Genomic DNA, 14729 nt, shown 5'->3' on the forward strand with positions numbered 1-14729 from the left:
TACCCCCCTAAGCCGGCTTACACTGGAGCTCATAGCCTCCTAAGCCTCTTAGCAACTAAGCTCAGACTGAACTAATTATTCATGGACAGCCTCTTTCTTAGGGAACAGAACAGCACCTGGATATTGACCTTTTTTTAAGATACCATAATGTTCCCTACACTTAGTTTTTTCATACCCATTTCTTTGGCCGGAAAAGACTGCCTTTATATCCGGCACTTGTTGGAGCAATATTCTATATACTTACGGCTGTGAAACTTTGAGTTCATGGTTCCATTATACTTTGCCCCGGGCGTGAATTGGTAAGCTCAAACTGTGGATCCATAATGCATTTTTGATGTGAAAAATTATTACTTATTCCTATTAAAAGTCTGTTACTGTGGATGGAATCGGGGGAAGGGGAAAGAGAGGGGGGAAGGAAGGATCGGATCAGGGAAAGGGTTTGAATATTTAAATACTATAAAACGGTCGGAAATAGAGAAACGAAAGGCGACAGGGCGATTGTGTGTTTGTATAAATGTGATTTCCAAATGGGTGCGCTGTCAATCAAGCAAATGAATTGTGAACATTTCCTAAAAATAGATTTCTCTCTGAGGCTCCATTAACAGCGTGGAGTCAGCATATCAACGCCATCACTCCATTTAGGGATAATAATATGTTTCCTTCAGAGCACCTAATATGTATAGTTATGGTACACTTATATCGTGTACTGGCACTCTAAAAGGCGTCCATGTTCCTAACACAAACATGGCAAAATCTGTCTTTCCTTTCTGATGCATAACTTATTCAAAATTGTATTATGAAAATCCAAGTGATGTAACAGACAAGAAAATATATGCGTTTTTCCTAAACCAAGTCAAATACTGTATTATATGCTACTATACAAACTTAACAACTCTACTCGCTATCCAGCACTTATGAAGATACGTTTTTGAGCAACGGCTTTAAAATGAACTATTGATACGCTCATTGCAGTAGCTGACCTTATTGTTCGAAATGGGAAAAGTTTGGATGACATTTTGCACACGTTTCATTATCAAGGTTCGTCAAAGCCGATTTAAAACACTGTCAAGTCAGAAGTCTGCAATCAGGGCATGTTTCAGAATGGATCGCCGACAACCAGCAGTAAAATGTAACACACACAGTTAAACGTCACTCACGCTCAAAGTACCTTTTAATTTAATTATACGGAAGAATTTCAAAGCACAACATTGTACCCAACAATGCCCTTGAATAAACCCCCATGGTCATACTAGTTTCACTCCTTTACCTGCTCCAGGGAAGGGAGACTTCTGTCTGTGTCCCATCAGGTAGGCGTGTTGGAGACACCCACCAAACCATGACACAGTCTTTATTTTCTTAGTTGTACGCGCACCAGAGAAGCACCAGGGCTGCGGGCCATCAGCCATATGCTGGGCCCCTGATTAGAGCCGGAGCCACGCTGAGAGCTACACAGCCCCCCCAAGTCACACATAAAATTGCATCTGCTTTGCATGGCTTTTGTTCGCTCTTCCTTATTGCTAATTTCAATTGATTAGCACGCGGGTTCTGGGTTGTGCTATTTTTCGATGGGGGTTTTCATCGCTTTTTAGCGTTTCTTGTTTACTTGATTGTTTGAGAAAAATCAGGGCAGTAGTTTTCTCGAAATGATTTTGCCGTAAATATCACAAATTGTGGCAACACTGACTGTTGATTACACATGCTGGTAGGCACGGCGGCGCTTTCTGTTAATAATGTTCATGAAACAATTTAAGACTCATCTGGTTAACCTGATTAAGCCAAACATCCCCCTAACCCCGCCCCACTCTCCAATAGTTAACCAGCAGGCTATACTACACATGTTAGCGTTCTGGTATCTGTTGCCATTGTTACAGTGTGAACGTCTCTCTTCAGAAACATTAATAAATAAAGAAGTGAAACCTCTCGTGACGATGAAACATCTCCACAAGGGTATCTTTAAAGTCAATGAAATCCACGACAGCTTCTGCTTCCTCCGATACAATGGACCTTAGCCCGGAGCTATTCATGTGACAGCAGGCTGCAAGTCCCTCTCTCTGTCAGCTGCCCCCGTCTAAAAACACCCCGTCAGGACAAAAAGATGTGGGGGAAACGCTTTCCTTTCTGCCAGACACATCAGACCAAACAGACGACGGAGAACATATCTGTTCTAATTGAATCTTCGCCCGAGTCGGAGTGTGAGGGTTACTGCACTGAAACCCGACGCCACACACTAATGCATCCTTTCATACACGTCGATATACTCTCATGGATTCATATATATACGTCCATAAATGACTTTATATTAATAAATAAATATACTTGTTATTGTTGTATTGTATCAAGGAATGAAACATCCTCGCAATGACACTTCCAAGGTCGAACTACTATGCCATAAAGAAATCCCTGATGTCAGAATTTGGTAATTTACATGGTGATTCAAGGAGGATTTTACAGCCATTCTCGCTTTATTACGTGCATTAAAGCCGTCCATGCGTGCGTCTACCCACCCATAATACTTCTGTCCATCCATTCATGCGTGCCTACACCGCCTTACACACCGCTTATCGTAGCCATGGTTACGATGGGACACGAGGTCACCCCCGCACACAATCAAGGCACGGGAAACATTTGGTGAAATGTGTGATTACAGATCACCAGGGGTACCTGTACACAAACAGCTCTGCACTCCAACACAAACACAAGAAACTCTGGAAAACAGACTCTGGAAAACAGCAGCTTCTGTTGGTCTATTAAATCCCGTTCTCCAGGAACGAGGCGCATGGATGACCACTGCAGGTATCCAGAGGTCAGCTCTTTTCTGACCCGTCTCCTTAGTGTAGTGCGTTCACCCAGATAACACCTCTTCTTCCTCTTCATCTCAGTCTTCCATCGACGGCCACGTGGCGGGCCGTGCGGCCCATTACCATTCGATCTCGGACCATGCACCTGACCCACTTATTCTGAGCCGTTTTCCCAATGAGGCCAGCTCTGGTAGATTTGCAATATCGCATGGTCAGGGGTGCCATTTGTCTTGTCAAACCGGCGGCAGTTATTGAATTCACAGTGCATTTATATAACTATGAGGTCAAAAAGAAATATAGCCTCCTATCAGAGATATTGCTGCGAGCAAATAAATCCGAAACGTTGTTCATGATGAGAAACAACTCAATGTACAGGCTTAACCTTGAAATGAAAAGAACAGTACAAACCATATTTGACAGTACACTAACCAAAGAGATTTCAGTATAATATATATGTAGTAATAATAAACCTAGTCTGTAAGAATGAGAGGCAGGACGGAAAAGCATCTTATAAGCACATCACCAAAAAAAGTGGGCCAGGGGAGACGCAACGATCTAGAATACCCTTGTGAATAAAAAAGTCACAAGGTTGCCTCTCATTCAATGTGAATGTGCGGTACTCCATTACTAATGGCTGCTATAACTGAAGCCATTTCAGTCAATAAAGCCGGGGCCACCAATGACTGGATGCAGTGGCATGTTACCATCAGCTGGTCATTTAACTCCATCATCATGATCATTAGGGCTTCCAGGCACATTAGAAAACCATGTGTGTGCTCGCTCCATTTTTCTCCTTTTAGTCAAAAACGGATTAATTGCCTCCAAGAGTTTGAATTCACCGTGAACGCCTCGGCGTTCTGCCTAGACACTAAGACGGTGGCTTCCTTCCTTCCCCAAGCATCTGATCAACACGTGGCTCTCCAACGGGGGAGGGGGGTAGGTCTCACCGCTCTCGCTCCCCGCGACAGCGCTGACAGCTCGCCGCGTTTCGATGCGTCTTGACGGACAGGTATGGCATGCCAGGAGACGGCCGTGTCACCACTGTTCTCGACGAGGTTTGCGTCGGCGTGGCAACGTTCCTGTTTTTCGTTTCGCTCGCGTCTCATGCAAGTCAATTTGACCGCCGCCCTCCGCCCCCCGCGCTGATGCAGAACCCTGAGAAGGAGCGGGGGTCCCTGTCGTGTTGACTGACGGATCGGTGCCTGGACGTGGCACAACTCCACTTATTCTCCACCGAAGCCGCTCACTCCCCGACTTGGCAGGTCTTACAAGCGCGCGGTGCGTGGCGTGGCGTGTTCAGGGAAGGCCGAGCGGTAAAGTGGGCGGTGATGTTTACTCCTGGTGATTTAGCGTCCTGAAGGAGGCGGGAAGACATTTAGGAAATACAACGGTACGGTGTTGCGGTCGACAGGGGGTAAACAGTCACGGTCTACTCGTTTTCTGTTGTTAGTTGCGCGTCTCACTGCGGTTGTTTTACGTCTCCACTAGTGCCTCGTTGCCCAATGTCTACCGCAAGACAGGCTGGCCAGTAAGCAATTAGTCTGCTGGAATAGCAGAACAGGAAAATGAATATGTGAGACACAGAGACGAGAGGCAGACGGTCAGAAGACAGACAGAGAGACAGTCTCAGATGATCATTAAACATAGGATCAATATTCGTTGGATCAGTCGATCTAATCAGACCGATCGTATGGATTAAGGTGGGAGTGACGCAGCGATAGCGTCAAGCTGAATGCAATAATTGAAGCAGAATTGATGCCCTTGGTTAAATGTACTGTGTTGCATAAAAAAATAAATAAAAGATGGTTTGCAGAATTCATCGAGACACCCACATGCTTAATGTGCTCACTGAGTTGGTCTACTCTGTATGAATCAGACTCAAAAAAATTAAAATATACAAAACAGAAGAACCGGCATTCCAATGTCCTAACAACTCCCCACCAACCATTTAAAAGAGGTAGGCTACCCAACACTCAACCATCTGTATGTTCACACAAACACCCTGCCTCTACCCTTTAGCTAAACCTCCCCAGTCAGGTATCGTCAGAACCCCAGGGCCGTTTATTATTAGCCGGGGAAACGCGCCGTGCTATCAAACAGGATCAGGGAAACAACATCCAACGAGTGTAAACCCTTATCTCTTGCATGCATTTGGGTCAGATGGATGCAGAAGTGGTTCAGGTCATTGGAGCTCCTGCCTTCACCATTCCTTCACCTTGTAATCAAACTCCCAATCAAAAAGGGGGAGAAAGGGATTATTATAACCCAGGTTGAAAGTCTGCTCTCATAGTCTGCTGAACGTCCCTTGCGGTGCAGACATCTAGCCTATATATTATTACTAATGGCCGCACTTATCCCATGCAACCAAAAAGCCTGGCATTATCCAGAGGCCTTTTTAGCAAGATACCATCCCCCAACATGCTGGGAACAGTAATAATAACAGAGGAGGCTTTAGTAGTAGTACCCGACACATAATATTTATAGAACACTATCCTTGCTCTGGACTGGATGTGAACCTTTATTTCAAATAACAACAACACCAAACACAGAGAGAGAGAGAGAGAGAGAGAGAGAGAGAGAGAGAGAGAGAGAGAGAGAGAGAGAGAGAGAGAGAGAGAGAGAGAGAGAGAGAGAGAGAGAGAGAGAGAGAGAGAGAGAGAGAGAGAGAGAGAGAGAGAGAGAGAGAGAGAGAGAGAGAGAGAGAGAGAGTATGCTTCTACCAGAATGGCAGATGATTTATGGAGGGAACAGTAAGATGTTTCCCAGCGTTGCACTGGCGCCTCATTGGAAAACATGCCCTTGAAATATGACTAACTGATATACAAATCAATGAATACTGTCACGGTAATCTGCATGCTTTAATAATTTAATAAGGACTGGTTGGAGAAGGTGCATGAATGGTCCGTTTGCGTATAAAATAAAACTTTCTCAGCAAATACTGTAAAACACAAACATTGATTCCCACCAACACAAAATCAAACAGGACTATTTCTGCATCTCTGAGGGAGCTCTTAACCCAGGCAGTAAATGCTTAACCAAAATCAAACAGCATCTTCCAAAAGAAGAGAAAAAGAAAGTCATCGGGCCCAGTCTTTAATTCTGTAGCATTTCCTCCATGCGCACACAAGCATGTGCTGAGGTTGCTAATTTTTCTGCATCTCTTCAACCTTCCCCACAAAGATGGCTATTCCGGTCTCAAATGGATCTGTCTTGAATGCAGCTCCAATGCGAACTGCCAACAGAAGGTTACGCAGTCCCCAGTTCTTGGTATATGTACAAATATACTTTTTATGGATGACCGTGGTTTCTCAGAGGGCATGACTAGATAGGCTAGTCATGCAAACAAGGAGATTATAACGTTGAATGGAAACTATTTATATATTCTGAATATTTCATACCGATTTCTCCTTTGTACACATGCACAGTTTTATAAATGAGGCCCCTGGTCTTAAAAGCAGTAAAATCCTAGAATACATATGCAACATTTATCGGGACAGGTTCTTCAGTGTTTCTAAGTGTTTCAGACTGTTTACATGCATGTACGTTTTTGCCGTGTGTACGTGTGTGTGTGTGTGTAGTGGTGTTTGTGCGCAAGTGTGTGTGTGTGTGTGCATGTATGTTTGTGTACTACACATCTCACACAAGCCGAACGAAAGGGGGACTTCGGATAAAACCGAAGAAATCAACACGGTCTGAAGCCGTCAGTCAAATCACGGTTGAAATCGATTTTGTTCCCGAAGAGGGGGGGGGGTCATACGTTTCCCCTCGCTTCGATGCATTCTTCCCAAACAAACAGCCATCTTCCCTCCTCCCCCCGTTTATAATATGCATCACCGCTCTCCATTAAGTCCCCTCTGTGCCCCCGAGCCTTCGACACCCACCCCAATGAAAACAACAGCCGATGGCGGCGTCGCCCCCGGGCACGCCTGCCAGGGGCCCGGGGTTCTTCAGGGGGCCGGGAGACCCCCAAAACGCTGTTATCTGGCGGGCAGAAGAAACAAAAGCTATTGGTCGCATCCCATCGGGACTTCCAAGGCTGTCTTCTTCTGCTCGGGGCCTCGAACACAGCGAAGACGTTTCTATCTCACTTTGATGGTCGCCAGCCACAGCAGAGCCCGCGTGTAGGGATAGGGCGAGGATTTATATGGGGAACAATGGGGCTCGCTGTGTGTGTGTGTGTGTGTGTGTGTGTGTGTGTGTGTGTGTGTGTGTGTGTGTGTGTGTGTGTGTGTGTGTGTGTGTGTGTGTGTGTGTGTGTGTGTGTGTGTGTGTGTGAGACCATCATCCCCCACAGTATCCTTGAAAGTGAAGGACATGTACTTATATATTTCGTAGACCTTTATCATGACAGGACATTCCCCCTCGCCCCTTCAGCCCGTGATGTCCTGGCGTACGTTCTTTGTCTTCCCTGGTCTCTTCAGTGGCCTTTGCTGAACCTCCGCTGCTCTTTGGTCTATTAACACTCAGTCTCTCCATTTGACGATGTGAAGTCACTGTGTACTTCCTGCCAGCTTGCCCTATAGGCACCACTGTTCCCTGTATTGTAACTTCTCTCTCTCCTTCTCCCCCCCCCCCCCCCCCTCCACCTTTTTATCAGGTGAAGCCAGGAGTGCCAGAGCTAGCTCTGGGATGACAGAAAATGCTCCTGGCCCACATTCAAGTTTCAGGGCGTACAATAAGGAAGTTGGCCTTGGTGAAACTCTTGAGGAGGATGGGGGGGTGGGGGGGAAATTCATTATTCCAACTCTTTTGGCTCGGAGGAAACATCAGAAAAGTATGAACACCTATGACAGACTCCAGCTGCTCGGCCATTCTTTTGAGTTTTTTTCTTTTTTTAGAGATATCCATTCTGTATTTAGTACAGAAAAAGAAAAGAAGAAGTCATCCCGCGGTGAAGCTTGTGAGAGGCCTCTGCTGAAGAGGTGATGCATCTTACATGTTGCCCTCAGTGCGATTGTGTTTTATTCATGTGAGGGTAGAGGAGTGCAAAGCACAGAGGATCTCGCAAACCCCAAACGAGACTGAACCGTTCCTTGATACCATCCATCGTGACCCCATCCTGTTTGACAGTTCCACTTGTGCTGTCGCACAGGATGCCAGACATGGCCTAACACCGTCTTGGCTGAACCCGACTCGGATGCAGAGACGAAGAATCGTATTTTTAAATTCAATTTTTTTTTTTGCATTTCTTTTATTTCTTGTGTGTTCTTGCATTGTATTGTTTATTTATGCTTTATTAAATGTGGTTATTAATTCAACAAGCACCCAAAAACATGAATGCTAATGCTCTTTGACATGAATGCGTTCGCATTGTGAGTTTGTTTGACATGGTTCAATTTTCCCTGAAATGATATTCAACCCTACAAAAAATGACTCATCACATCAAAATCTCACAAATGAGCTTCAACCTCCTCCCATTGACGACAAATATTGTAGCCATTCTCCTCTTTGACAGGAGCGAATTACTGTCAGTGACACATGAACACGAGACACACAAGGGCTGTACTGTACCGCATGCTCGGCCCGGAGTGTCAGAGGAAACATCCAGAGGACGGAACGCCGCATAGACGAACCCTGGCCTTTTTACGAGGGGAGAAACGTCTCTCGGGGTACAAAGGCCCACTTACATCACAAGACATAAAATAAGGCAGATATGGCCTTGTGTGCCCTCTTTTGGAAAGTCGCATTCTTACTCCCCCCTCCCCTCCCCGTCGAGGACAAAAGTGTTTTTAATCAACTCTATAAACTTGCCTGGTATTGTCCCCTTTAATAATCCATAAACAGCCTCCCTGCCTGGTTCTCTCTCGTGGCCGCACGAGACGATTACCCACATATCAGTTGTGCCTCTGCAGACTTTAACACATGACACCAGCACACAAGGCACGCACAACAGCTGCTGTAACACAACGGACGGACCCGCAAGAGGGAAGCCATTAATCTCACCCCACGGCCCGGTACACTCTCTGAGGAAGCAGCAAGTGGAAGACTCTCCCCTCCCTCCCTCCCTCCCTCCCTCCCTCCCTCCCTCCCTCCCTCACCCTCTGCTATACATTATATTGTGGAGCCTCTTTATGCAAGTAATCTGCTTAGAGAGATGCGTTGTACAGTGTGCTTTGTACACACACACACACACTGAGTGTTTGAGTTTTTATGGGGGGGGGGGGGGGGGGGGGGGGGTAATGCTTGGTAATGAGAGTTGACGTAGTTCTTACACCACCACCCAGAGCTGCTGCTACTGCAACACCGTGCAACAGGATGACACACCCGAGAGGCGATGATCATCACCTCTTAAAGAACTAGGGGAGTAGTCGGTAAAGACTGAGTCACGTACACGTGTGCACACACACACACACACACACACACACACACACACACACACACACACACACACACACACACACACACACACACACACACACACACACACACACACACACACACACAGAGAGAGTTAGGGTCGTCCACTCACCAGAGAGTACAACTCGTTAGACTCTGAGCGCTCTGCACGTTCAAACCCCCATGATGCACATATAGAGAGATATTTATGCAGATGTGGCAAGGGTTTAAAGGTAAGACACTCTTGTCAATAACATACATAGTACTCGCACTCAGATTAAGTTACAGTGATGGGACTGTGTATGTGTAGTCTATACCATAAAACACTTCACTTAAAATAACACCTGAGGTCTCGGAGTGCTTATAGAAGTGGCGTGATGTACGCGTGAGAAAGCCTACACCGGGGAGTGGCAGACAGATGCTGGAAGTATCCTTCCATTTAATTCCACTGTATATCTTTAGCCAAGAACACTGGAGGGAGTTGGTGGCTAAACTGGGAAAGCGCAGCACATCCAGTCCCACAAGGCACCGGGGAGAGGGCTGCTGTAGAACCAGCTGGCACTCTGTCGTGTTTAGAACCGCTGGCCTGCAGAACAGCTCTTATGGCTCTCAGACCTTTACGCCACGATGGCCGCTCGATGCCTTAACCCTCCCTTGGGGCTGCTTCCCCCCCCCCCCACACACGTACATATACACCCATATCGCTGCCTTCACTTCACACACACTGACATTCAGCCTCACCTCGGTCTAATGGCTATGCACCCCCCCCCCCCCCCCCCCCCCCATGCCTGCATACTCCTCACCCCTCACCCCCACCGTTTGTTGTGGTATACATCCTCAAACCGAGGAGATCAGTGCAGTGACCATGCACTGACCCCCTTTGAACACTTGCGTCGAGCGAGGAGGATAAAATAGCCACAAAGTAAATGGAGCCCCCTACTCTCTTACAGCGGCTGACACGGTGGAACGCCCGTGCATAGGCAATGAGTACAGCACGCAGGGACGACAAATGATTGAGAATAGTGCTACCTTCTGTTCAAGCGCTGCCAACATCTATTCACTGTGCCAAAGAGATTATTTTCGATTGCGAGATGGTGCATGAAAAAAATGAAGGGGTGAGGGCTCACACTTTATAGGCCTGAACCAACAAATCAAGAACAACTTTTTACCACGTTGATAAAAAGGCTAAAAACAGACGGGAGTGTTTGGATGATCACGTGGTTAGTTTCGAGATCCATTCCCCATTAGAAAGCCAGTCCTGCAACACCTAATCATTAATACATGAATGCATTAATACGAAGCCACTTCTGGTTTTAAAGAAGTCTGAGAGCACACCCGGCGTCGTGCTGATTCAGACACGCCCGATCCATTACCCCTGCGCGGCTGCGCTCCAGTCCCAGCCCTCCCAGCGCGTCCATGCAGCTGTGCCCAAACACCATCTATACGCACCCGGGTACCACCAACCAACCCATACGCTCCCATACAGCCTCCGTGATCCGCCCTGGGATGGTGTTGTGCGTGATAGATGCTGAGCACCGCCTAAACAAACAGTGCTGCCAGTGTGCGCTCATTTCGTGGACGCGATGTGCCGCACAGGGGAGTGCGTCTGCAGATCATGATAGCAGCAGCGCGTTATCAGCACAGCCTCCACCATTTCAACCATTAATACTTAACACCGGTGTTTGGAAAAAGCACATACGAATACCAGGAGATATAGAGACAAACGGAAAGAGAGAGGGACAGGCAGATCGACAGACAGATGCAGACAGACTTGGCTGGACTGGTGTATAGGCCCTCTGTTCTTCGATAACTTAAATAGGCAGGAGGTGAATCTCAACTTCCATCAGAATCGTTGTTTTTACGCCCCTCGGAGTGAGACAGCATGCAGGCTTACATGACATGATATGATCATGGTCCATGGAGATGCGATCAGCCCAAACTAGACCTCTATAACGCATGATACATAGACGGGGAGACATGTCGGTGGAACAGGAGGGTACATGTGGTAGTTTTTATACACCCTATGCGGCATATCAGCAGCCATCTACATTCTGGACAGCCTGTTCTGATGGGAGACGGAATCAGGTCGTCGATTGGGCTTAATAACGCTTTGTTTTAACACCCATCGCTGCTATAGGATCAAAGTGAACACACACACACACACACACACACACACACACACACACACACACACACACACACACACACACACACACACACACACACACACACACACACACACACACACACACACACACACACACACACACACACACACACACACACACACACACACACACACACACACACACACACACACACACACACACACACACACACACACACACACACACACACACACACACACACACACACACACACACACACACACACACACACACACACACACACACACACGTATCTTTACGCCGTATTTAGTATGACTTACCTCGGCCAGGAAAAGTGGGCTATCTCGGCAGATGTTGAAGAATGGGACCGATCGGGCATGATGTCCAACGCAGCCCACACGTATCGGAGAAGGATCTCACCGAGGAGCTCCGATGCTCAGAGTTTATTCCAAATCGAATATTACACAGACTTGCCCGGCTGCGATGCGTCGACTTAAAAAAAAAAATCCACAGAGGGGTAAACAGTTGCGTTCGAGTGTCATCCACACAGTCCGTGCCCCGCTTTTGTTACCTGTATTGGGTCGAAACCCCACCTAAAACATCCAACTGGGACCCAGAAGGGAGAATGGGTCTCACTTTCACATGGGAAGCGGAATCCTACATCCAAACATCTCGACGGTGACGCAGACCCAGACGGATTCAGGCTGACTGGTGACGAGGTTAGAGCCCAGAAGAGGAGGTTAGAGCCCAGCGGGGAGAGGGAAACATTCGTGTTCGCTCAGTCTCATCCTCCACACCATCGCTACAGACCAAACGAGCGGGACGCAGAGTGAGACGCAGAGCGGGACGCGGGACGCGGAGCTGCAGGGAGCAGTGCAGCCTGGTGATCTTGAAGCCTGCGAGGCGGACGCGTTGAAGGTTGACGAGTAAAAATCCACGAGCACGCCGACCGAATTGTGTTCGCATCCAAGTGGTGTGAAAGCGTAGAAGATGGACGGAGGTGGACAACTACCCACAAACAGACGAATAAAAACGCCTTTATATCATCTTAACTCCACAAATGAATAAAAAGAGGTCTGTGGTTGTGCTGTGGCCGTCCGCTGCCATAACTTCCATCGTGTGAGCACATGAAAGCAGTCCCACCCGAAATGGGTAAAGCGCGTTTTCTTTGGGTCGTAAAGGTGCGTATCCACGCGAGCAATTAGTTGTTATACATGGCTCGGTTTGCATCGCCCCTTCGTACAAAACAATGCGGTCGACTGCTTACGGGTGGTGGCTGTGGTGGGGCGGGGGGGATCTCACTGGGTCCCAGAGAGAGAACATGGGATCTTGCAATGTGTCCCGACTCAGCATTCAGCCCACCTGCGCAATAACCGGATGATGAACAATATAAAGGAGGCGTGCGTTCACCACGGCATGATGACATGGGCATGCCGAGCACCTCCCAGCAGGCGAACCGTTGACCAGTGAGTCCTCCTAATTGATAGAGGAAGACGGAGTTTGACACCTCGATGCAAGTGCAGCATTGCAGCAACGTGATGTCATTTTTACCCAGTCAAAGTACCATTTCGGTACAGTTATGATTACATTTGATGTCATCATTTACTGTCTTTTGGCGGACATGACTGATTGTTGTTGAAATGGTATTAGGCCTACATATGTAAAATTAATCTTCGCGTCAACACTAAGCAAGATGGACTCAAGTGTGTGTGCGTGTGTGTGTATCTGTAGGGTATGTGTTTGCGTGTGTATGATGTGTGTGTTTGTGTGTGTGTGTGTGTGTGTGTGTTTGTGTAGGATGTGTATGTTGTGTATGCGTAGGATGTGTGTGTGTGTGTGTGTGTGTGTGTGTGTGTGTGTGTGTGTGTGTGTGTGTGTGTGTGTGTGTGTGTGTGTGTGTGTGTGTGTGTGTGTGTGTGTGTGTGTGTGTGTGTGTGTGTGTGTGTGTGTAGGATGTGTGTAGGATATATATCGGCATGGGTGTAGGATATCTTTGTGTATATTATGTATCTGTAGGATGTGTGTGTGTGTGTGTGTGTGTGTGTGTGTGTGTGTGTGTGTGTGTGTGTGAATGCACCTTGAAAACACACACACACACACCCACACACACCACACAATACACGACACACACACACCGTCCACTGCCACATGGTAGGCGTTGTGCGAAGCTGGTAAAACTTGTGCCCTGAACCTAACGGCACAGAGACGCCGCGACGCGCGCTCCTTTCCATTAAGCCTTCTCCTGCGAGCCGGGGCCTGCCGCCCACGGCATGTTCTGGTTGACTCTGCGCCGCCTTGCTTTGTGACAAACACTCGCAGCAAATCAATGCAGTTGGTTATCCGGCGCTCCTAGACACACAAACATCCACCCACCAGTAGAGGCACAAAACATGACTTCTCTCGTGGTGGTTAGCGAGCCCAGGCAGGCGAGCTCCCTGCGTTTATCCGCTCTCCATCACCAACACACGCTGGTGAATTGCGTTACGTCGTGTACGTGTTCTGCAGACCTACACGCATGAAGGGCACCGCATGCGGGGCGAAATGCATTTTCCCTCTGTTGTCTTCAAATAGGCGTAGCCTAGATGATATCAAGTCGGGCCACTGGTCATCGGATCTCTAAACCCCGGCCGTATATATCATATACGTTATTCACAGTGCGATGGTGCTGGCTCGGAACAGTGTGTGACCGGGCACACACGCGTTCTCACACAGGATGCTGTGTGACTAACACACAGGGACACATCATCCAGGGAGCGTCACTTCCATCCAAGCCCATTTATGTACCGTCGTGTGAAAACATCAACAAACCAAAACGGAACAAGTATAAAAAACATGAAGAAGCCAACGTCTGCCGTGAAGGAAAAAACAGAAAGTGGCCGTGTGAATCGTATACGGGCCGCCTTTAATTAGCATGTTCACGAGGTGGCTAAGCTCTCGCTGCACACACAGGGCCAGCATACTGATGGAGGAGTCCAGAGAAGGGGGCTTAAAGGAGGAGCGATCTGCTGTTAGTGTGAGGCCGCGCTTCGGGGGGGGAAGCCTCCTTCCACCGTAACGCCCGGTAAAAGTGATTGATTAGTGCGATATTAAGAGAGGGTCCATCTTAACTCACTCTGCACGCACGCACGCCGCCGTGATGCAATTACCGCACACACCCCCGGCTTGTTTTGAAAGCCCGACAGCGACATAGCTCATCAGAAGGCCACAGCCGTTCTAATAGCAACGCTATTAGAACGTGTATGCAAGTGAGGTGTATGCAAGGGTAACCTCTACGCAACACCTAGCCGCTAATCACCTCCCTGTGTGCGTGTGCGTGTGTGTGTGTGTGTGTGTGTTGTGCCTAACGACCCGCTACCTCGTCGACCCAGCAGGCCCTTTGCCATCCGTCGGGCGTGGCTGTGTGTGGCCAGGCGTGGTGAGTTGTCTTCAGATCGAGGCCCGCCTCAAAACACCAGTTTTCCAAAAA

At 47.9% G+C, this 14729-nt stretch overlaps 1 protein-coding gene across 1 annotated transcript in view; it reads right to left on the reverse strand.

Annotated features, from left to right (window-relative positions):
- The window catches only part of lrfn1 (leucine rich repeat and fibronectin type III domain containing 1), an 85796-nt gene extending 73070 nt beyond the window's left edge, over nt 1-12726 (reverse strand). The window contains exon 1 of the mRNA XM_060074949.1: nt 11584-12726. The gene's annotated coding sequence lies outside the window, so the exon portion shown is untranslated. The remainder of the gene's footprint in view (nt 1-11583) is intronic.
- Between the last annotated feature and the right edge of the window lie 2003 nt (nt 12727-14729).

This window comes from Gadus macrocephalus, chromosome 16 (assembly GCF_031168955.1).
Source record: "Gadus macrocephalus chromosome 16, ASM3116895v1".
Lineage (NCBI taxonomy): Eukaryota > Metazoa > Chordata > Actinopteri > Gadiformes > Gadidae > Gadus > Gadus macrocephalus.